Raw genomic sequence first — 7,887 nt, 5'->3', positions numbered from 1 at the left:
CTCTCTCTCTTTCTCTCTCTCTGTCACGGTTAGCCGGTTCCCGTCGACCGGCATCGAAGCCACATAGCTAGGCTGTGCACCTGGCCAGCTGGCGGCACGCGCGCGAGGCGGGCAGTACCGTGCGAGAGGGCAAGCTCACGCACGACTCTGCTGCGTGGCTCTACTGTACTGCCTGCTTCGCTCACGCTTTGCTACGCGGCTCTACTATCCTTCCCGGCTGCGTGGCTCTGTTACACGTGCGACGCTTCTCTCTCTCACGCACGACTCTGCTGCGTTCTTCTTCTTCTTCTTCTTCCTCTTCTTCTGCTTCGTCTACTTCTTCTCCTACTCCGTCTTCCTCTTCTGCTTCTTCTTCTTCTTCTTCTGCTTCTGGGACGACACACGTCCTCTCTCACGCACGGCTGGGACGACACACGTCCTTTCTCACGCACGGGCAATGATAAGTCGGGTACAACTATTACACACGATAACAATCAACTTAGCATATATGTAATGGCGCTCCCTTTCGTCTCCTTCCTCTTCTTCTCCTTCTTCCTCTTTTTCCACAAAATTATAATGATAAACGAACTCAATACTCGCGTGCACATACATATATATACAGTACGCGTAGCGGTATGCGCGCGTTGAGTGTCGTGCACGAAAACCAGGAACAGTAGCTTTAGTCTTAATGAACTCCCGTGTATTTTACAGTGTGTGAGTTACGGTATGCAATACGCAACGATAGGCCGGGTACTACAAACGATAAGATGTAACGTCAATACTCGCGTGCACGTATATGTGCAATGATAAGTCGGGATGTATTGTCACAAAATTATACACTCAACGCGCGCATACCGCTACGCGTACGTGCATACTCGTTTTTGTGTGATCACGCCGCGCCGCTGCCACGCGCAAAAGAAACCAGGGAAACGATGGGGGTGATGTCAAAGCGCTAGCAAACTACACGTTGACAATCAGTCGGCATGCGACATCAAACTGTGACGTGTTTCTCTCGACCTTGTGTAGGTGCTAAAGTGTCACTCTGCCGTCGTGGGTGATAACTTTTACTCGTGTTCCAGTGACTCAGTTTCTTGGGATATTCGTTGTGCAACTTTCACTTATTACTTTGACTGATACTTGCCGACTAAAATAACCTATGACGTTATCTGCTTAAGTTAAACGACCCGCGTCGCTAGGTTTTATACTAGGTTAAATAATTTGATATCTACGTCATTACACAGTCATAATATATCTAATTACGATTGAGATGGGCCTTCGATGTGGCACACAGAGGAGCGTCCAGCCTCCGGACAACGCTATAGCGCGTGAATACGTATTCGACCCAGAAGATATAGCGCGTCAAACTTGCGTCCAAAACTGGAAAAACCGCGTCATCCGCGTCAACCGCGTCAAAGCAACGGTAACCGCGTCAAAATTGCATCAACGCGTCAACCGCGTCAACCTGCGTCAAAACCACATCGTAGTACGTCAAAATCTGATGCTTTAGGTAAAAATTGGCGTCTCGGCACCGCACGCACACACACACGCACGCATGCACGCCACGGGACAACGCGTAATAAATCCGCACTGCGCGGCTTAATAAGAACACAACGAGCCCCGCAAATGCACGGCTCGTACCGAAAGAAAGAAAAAAATCCGCCCCCTGCGCACTCGATCTATAGACGAAACGCGATGGATATTATATTTCTATATCTACCGCGACGGCGTGTGCGTGACGAAATATCGTTCGCCGGTTGTACGCCGACAACCTTGCCACACTCCGTAACGTGCGCGTCGGCGTCGGTAGTAGCTACAGACACCCGTGGTGTGTGTGCTGAACGTGCGAGTCTGCGTCGGCAGTAGCTACAGACACCCGTGGTGTGTGTGCTGAACGTGCGAGTCTGCGTGCGAGAGTCAGTCGGCAAGCGTAATCCAGGTTTTACAGTGATTACGTCATTGTAAATAGCACGCGAGCATTTCTCTAAAAGCATGCATATATAAAGAACGCAGTGGCTACGCGTTCGGTCATCCATTACAAAGCTCAGCACAGCTTCCCAAATCCACGTCACGATTCAGCGACGCTACCTTTCAAATCGTTGATTTCACTGGATTTACTATTGCTTCAAAAGTTACAAAAACAACTTTTTTGATAAAATACCTAAAGCGCGAAATTCCTGACGTGTGCGAAATACATGATATAAGATGCGTATGCGCATGCGTGCCGACCCGACCAATCACAGCTCGTCTTTGTATTACGATAGGTTGTGTACACTTGGACGAACACAAACTGTCAATTGAACGTTTGTATAAAATTCTTATCTATTGCTTAAGTGTGTATTGCTTAATGTACGCATGCGCATACGCATCCTATATCATGTATTTCGCAAGTCAGGAATTTCGCTCAACACCTGTCAGTTTGTAGTGTAGCACGGATTGGAAGTGATAACTATCGGTCTTGTTTGAATCCGTTCGCCGCGACCGAAAATGATTCATAGAAAATATAAACGTTGCATAACAATATGCAGATCATCAGTGTTAATTGCTATATCTGCGGTAGGTACATTCACGCGTTCACACCCAAAAATGATTCATATAGAATATAAACACTGCACAACAATATGCATGTGATCAGTTAGTTAAATGCTATCTACGGCGGTAGGTATCACATAGCTATATAGTATGGCTCACGGCTGAGTTCGACAACGCGCAGATTTCGCAGCAGTAGTGCGAGCGGCGGAAAGCGATTTCCTGAGCGCGACCACGATTTAAATTACTTAACATAATTACAGTAATTGGCCTAATCAGCCCAATTATCTCTTTATTAGAAAACGTAAACCGACGACGAATTAGAAGAACGGCGCGGTGCGGATAAGGCTTGCTTTCATAAGCGCAGGTGATCATTGTTCGTGTGTTCAAAATCGTCGTTCGAAATCTAATGTTCATGATCATGTGATGTTCATGTGTATAGGATGTTCTCGTGGGTGATAGTTTGTGTGTATCTCATGATCATGTGATGTTCATGTGTATATGATGTTCTCGTGGGTGATAGTTCGTGTGTATCTCATGATCATGTGATGTTCATGTGTATATGATGTTCTCGTGGGTGATAGTTCGTGTGTATCTCATGTTCATGATCATGTGATGTTCACGTGTATATGATGTTCTCGTGGGTGATAGTTTGTGTGTATCTCATGTTCACGATCAGGTGATGTTCACGTGTATATGATGTTCTTGTGGGTGATAGTTCGTGTGTATCTCATGTTCATGATCATGTGATGTTCACGTGTATATGATGTTCTCTTAGGTGATAGTTCGTGTGTATTTGCGCCGCTGTGCAGTGGTGACCGCGAAACACACGAACGTCATTACGTTAGCACCACACCACACGATTACGTACCGCACAACCGACCCCTAAATCTGATGACGTCACGAGTTTCGCGAAGTGTGCGTCGCTGCGATTTTTGCGCTATATGCAGAAAGGTATTTATTAATAGGATTAATTACTATTAATTAGGATTAATTATAAAAGCTTCTTAGCCGATAGCGTCGTTTCTTAAACTAGCTAAAATACAAAGAATTAAAACTTCTGTGCAATTTGAATTACTTCACGCGATAAAGATTATTTTGCTCTGTGAGTTTTATGTGAGTCGCGACTGCTTGTTTAAGTAAAATATATTAAAAAATAAAGGGAACTGAAATTCAAATATAGTAGATTGATGAAACATTCCCAGGGATATCACCACAACTGTTTCTTTATAGGCCGTGGCTACGCGTCCGGTTACCGGTGTTCCGCGAAATTGAACTAATATTTATATTTATATATATATATATATATAACGTTTATAAACGTTACACATTTTATACAAACCTTTAATTGACAGTTTGTGTTCGTCCAAGTGTACGCAGCACCAAGCCATGCAGTGCGCGTGGTTTATATTTTGCACCATGCGAGTTTTAATAAAAGATGGCGGTGAAAATACGTTAGCTTTTTACAGTCGTGGTTTATATTTTGCACCATGCGAGTTTTAATAGATGGCGGCGAAAACACGTTAACTTTTTCACTATACAATTTCCGCTGCGGTATGCGTCGTCTCTCACACATTAATTGCTGAGCATTATCCTTACGCCTTCTGGCGGCATTTAAATCTAGCGGTTAGCTCAACTCTTCAAACCGAGACGGAATATTGAACCAGCTACTGACATTTCGCTAATAACTGTCATCGAGTCTTTGGCCATCATCTTCTGTCGACGACGTCTCGTAGCCGACAAGAACGGTGGCAAACAAAGACTCAAAAGAACGTCGTAATTCGTACTTGCAAATATGAATATTGTGCCTGTTATATACGTACGAAAGAAAAACGTGGATCGTGGATCGATTCTTGGCGTTCAAGCTTATCGTTCGTTGCCAAACTACAGTGTAAGTCCTCACTATTTGCCGGCTTCTATTGAGAAATGCGCTCAACTTGCGCTACGCACACGTACGCCATTCTTTATTATCAGACAAAAAGTCATATGACTCGCTTTTTTTCTATTTATTAACCATCTTAGAAAATCCCCCGTTTGCGCAACAAAAGGTTTTTAATGTATTTTCCGCTGATTTAATAAATTTTTATGTAGGAATAATTTATCGTAATTTAATATACGATTTTTAGAGCTTGCGTAGTCATTTTAATTAGAGACTAATTCAAAACCGTACCATCTATTTCGCGTTTTTTCTCATGTACATCCTGAATATAAATTAAAACAATTGGTCGTCGTTTGATTATTTCGTGCACCCGCTACACACTCCGATGGGGGGGGGGGATAACCATTTCGCTTTAATTGCAGACGAAACTAAACGCCTTTCGCTGATCATGAAACGCCAGACTGTTATTTCAACGCCGCGTGTAGCGAATCTCTCTCGCTTCGCCGGGCCGCGCCTCTTTCTTTCATCTCAAAGCGAAGAACAAAGGAAAATGTTGGCGATTCTGCTAATGCGAGCGAGCGCGCGCGGTCTCTCGTCGCTGCGATGCGTCCGGAATATTTTACGCTCACGCACAGAGGACGCTCGCGTAGACAAACAAGTGAGCATGGGTTCCGGTGCGCTAGCGCAGACGCCGAGCGCTGAGTAACACCGCGTCGATCCCACCCACCAGCGTGCGAATTATAATTTATTTTTTATTTTTCGGTTGAGTTATGGAAAGTAGTCGCGTACGCGCTATAGGAGAACAATGAGCGCGCTTTGATTCTGAACGGGCTTATTTGCCATACGACATTCGCCCCGGAGAGAGATTATTTCTACGTGCATGTTACAATCGCGCTGTCGATACGTATGCGAGATCCACACGAAGAGAGAGAGAGAGAGAGAGCAGAGAGACGAGAGAGAGAGAGCGGAGCGGGAGAAGAGAGAGAGAGCAGACGAAGAGACCACGAGAATGACGCAGATGAGAGCAGAGAGACCGAGAGAAAGGTGAGGGAGAGAGAAAGGTGACGAGAAGAGAGAAAAGAGAAGAGAGAGAGATGACGCGCGCACGCGCACAAGAGATGAGAGAGAACGATGAGAAAGAAAGAGAGAGAGGAGAGAGAGAAAAGAGAGAGAGAGAAAGAGAGAGAGGAAGAGCAGAGGAGAAAGAGGGGGGAGGAAAGAGAGAGAGGAAGAGAAGAGCAGAGAGAGAGAAAAGAGAAGCAGCGGAGAGAGAGTACTTCGAGACGGAGATAGGGGGCGAGCGGAAAGAAAGTAGAACGAGAGAGAAGAGATGGAGCAGATCTTGAGCAGATGGAAAGAGAGACGACCGAAAGAGGGGAGAGAAAAGCAGCGGCCGGAGGCCAGAGAGACGCGCCCGCGCGGCCATGAGAGCAAGAGAGAAAGAGAAAAGAGAGTGAGTGAGAGAGAGAGCAGAGACGCGATACACACGCGGAGCAACGCGCCTTATTAAAAATCTCGGCGACGCGCGCGGCGAAACGACACTCCCACGGGCCCACCAACCCCCGTTCCTGTACAATTGGGCAAATTGCTGAATCAAGTATTACGCTTCGCCGGCGAAGCATAAAGAAGAAATAAAAACCTCCAGACGCCAGACTGCCCCTGCAGTGCGACAGCCGCAAACTGACACATTCACGTCCGAGACGCAAATCCCGATAAAGAAGGAGCTGCCCCGATCCACGGATAAACCGGGCACAGCTCCTTTACCAATACGCGTAGATTCATATTCTCTGTACCCCAGAGCAACCCTGTAGACACCAGATTCGCATGAGTAGAAGCCCTCAATATCGACACTTGATCCTGCAACAGAACGCCATTCCCCGCGTGCCATTCACGCTAGCTGCGATTTTGACCCTCCTATCTAATCTACGGTATCGCGTTCGGCAGGCAGTGCGGTGTAGTGCAGTTCGTGCCCTTACCCGCGTCCAGCTTATGTACGTAGGTGCAGATGCCGTCTACCTCTGTGTGTGTGTCCCTCTTCGTGAGGGGTGCTGTGGTGTGGTGGTTAGCTGCTGTGTCGCCGTCCGATGTAGTGCTGACTTCCGCTCTTGCGGTGTGACGGTCGGTATACCGGCCAACGTTACGCCTGGGTATGAGTATGGTGTTACAGTGCTATGGTGCGTGCGTGCTAGGTTCGTCGGCGCAACAGCGGCTTCAAGCGTGTGTCTGTAGCCGGCTTAAGGTGCTGCGTGGTGGCGTGTTTGCAGTGGTGGTGCGTTTATCGGTACGCCTGCGTGGCTGCGTTAGTGGCGTGGCGTTAGCGTGGCCGCTGTGCGTGTCCCAGGTTCCGTGTTCGTGTGGATGCTGAGTGGAGTACAGGCGAGGTACGGTCCGGCATATAATCAGTACCAGGGTACGTTCCGTTACCGGAAACCGTACCCACGGGTACCGTTCCGGCAGCTAACCGCGCTGTGCTTGCGTGTGAGTAGTGGTAGAGTTAGTGAGAGTCCGTGTTCGTCCTCAGTGTGCTGGTTTTATGCCTGTGTCACAATGTTTGTGTGTGGCTGTGTGTGTGTTGTGTGTGGTGAACGCCGACTGTATCCTCTAACAGTGCCGTGTTATTCCGGTGTGTGCGCCTACGCACGCGTTTCACACTGTATAGTTCAGCTTCGTTAGGTATGCGCTTGAGGCCGAGCATAGACTTCGAACATTTATATTAAAATTCAACCGTAATGATTCTGCCGTAAGATAGTGTGCTCTTCGCCTCATTAGCCATAATAGAACCGTTAATTTGTAGGGACTGATACATTTTAAATGGCGGCGCGCCGTTGGGTCGTGAGGCGCGCGAGCCCATTCTGTGGCACACAGTGGTGTGCAACTGCTGTCGCGTTGTTAATCCAAAAGTGAGTGTAAGCGGAGCTGAACGTTCCGATCGTATGCATGTTTTCAGTCTCGGGTCGTGTGTCTCGCTCACGTCGATATATCTACCGGAAACTAATTACGTCTGTTTCTTATCTTCGTGCCTTCTTGTCTCGGTCTGGCGGAATATCCATCTATTTATTAGTGGCGGCGGCTGGTCGTGGGGTGTGGATATTGGGTGGCAATGGTGCGTGTGGCAGTGCGCCGCTGATATCATAGGATCTCGAGGGGTCACCGTCGTAAATGATGCTTAGTTTACCGCAGTCGCAGGAAGCATGGTAGTTATGGCAAAATTCCTGTCGCCTGTTATTTTTTTTGTTCTAGTCGTCTATTGTATATCTTCAAATTCTGGCTGTGTGCGTGTATGATATACGGTGAGAATCGCGCGCCCGGCTAAACGAAGTGTGTTGAGGGACATGTTACTTTACATATATAACGGAGCTACCGAGCGCGCGCCCCCTCCCTCTCTCTCCTTCTATCTCACTCTCTATATTTCTCCTCTACTCCTGCATTCTCCCTGCTCGTGGCTCCCTCTCCTACTCATGCATGCTAGCGTCAGATACAGTACTCGACTTTGGCAGTAGCAG

At 47.3% G+C, this 7,887-nt stretch overlaps 1 long non-coding RNA gene across 1 annotated transcript; it reads right to left on the bottom strand.

The window, feature by feature from the left end:
* Positions 1-2,183: 2,183 nt before the first annotated feature.
* On the bottom strand, positions 2,184-3,795 carry LOC106819850. The gene is made up of 3 exons (XR_001395507.1): positions 3,783-3,795; positions 3,634-3,635; positions 2,184-2,293 (listed from the first exon to the last, which is right to left on the bottom strand). It is a non-coding gene; the product is annotated as an uncharacterized LOC106819850 (long non-coding RNA).
* Between the last annotated feature and the right edge of the window lie 4,092 nt (positions 3,796-7,887).

The sequence above is a fragment of the Priapulus caudatus genome, unplaced genomic scaffold (assembly GCF_000485595.1).
Source record: "Priapulus caudatus unplaced genomic scaffold, Priapulus_caudatus-5.0.1 Scaffold4786, whole genome shotgun sequence".
Lineage (NCBI taxonomy): Eukaryota > Metazoa > Priapulida > Priapulimorpha > Priapulimorphida > Priapulidae > Priapulus > Priapulus caudatus.
The sequence above is the reverse complement of the archived record's forward strand: the minus strand, read 5'-3'. Positions and strand labels throughout refer to the sequence as shown.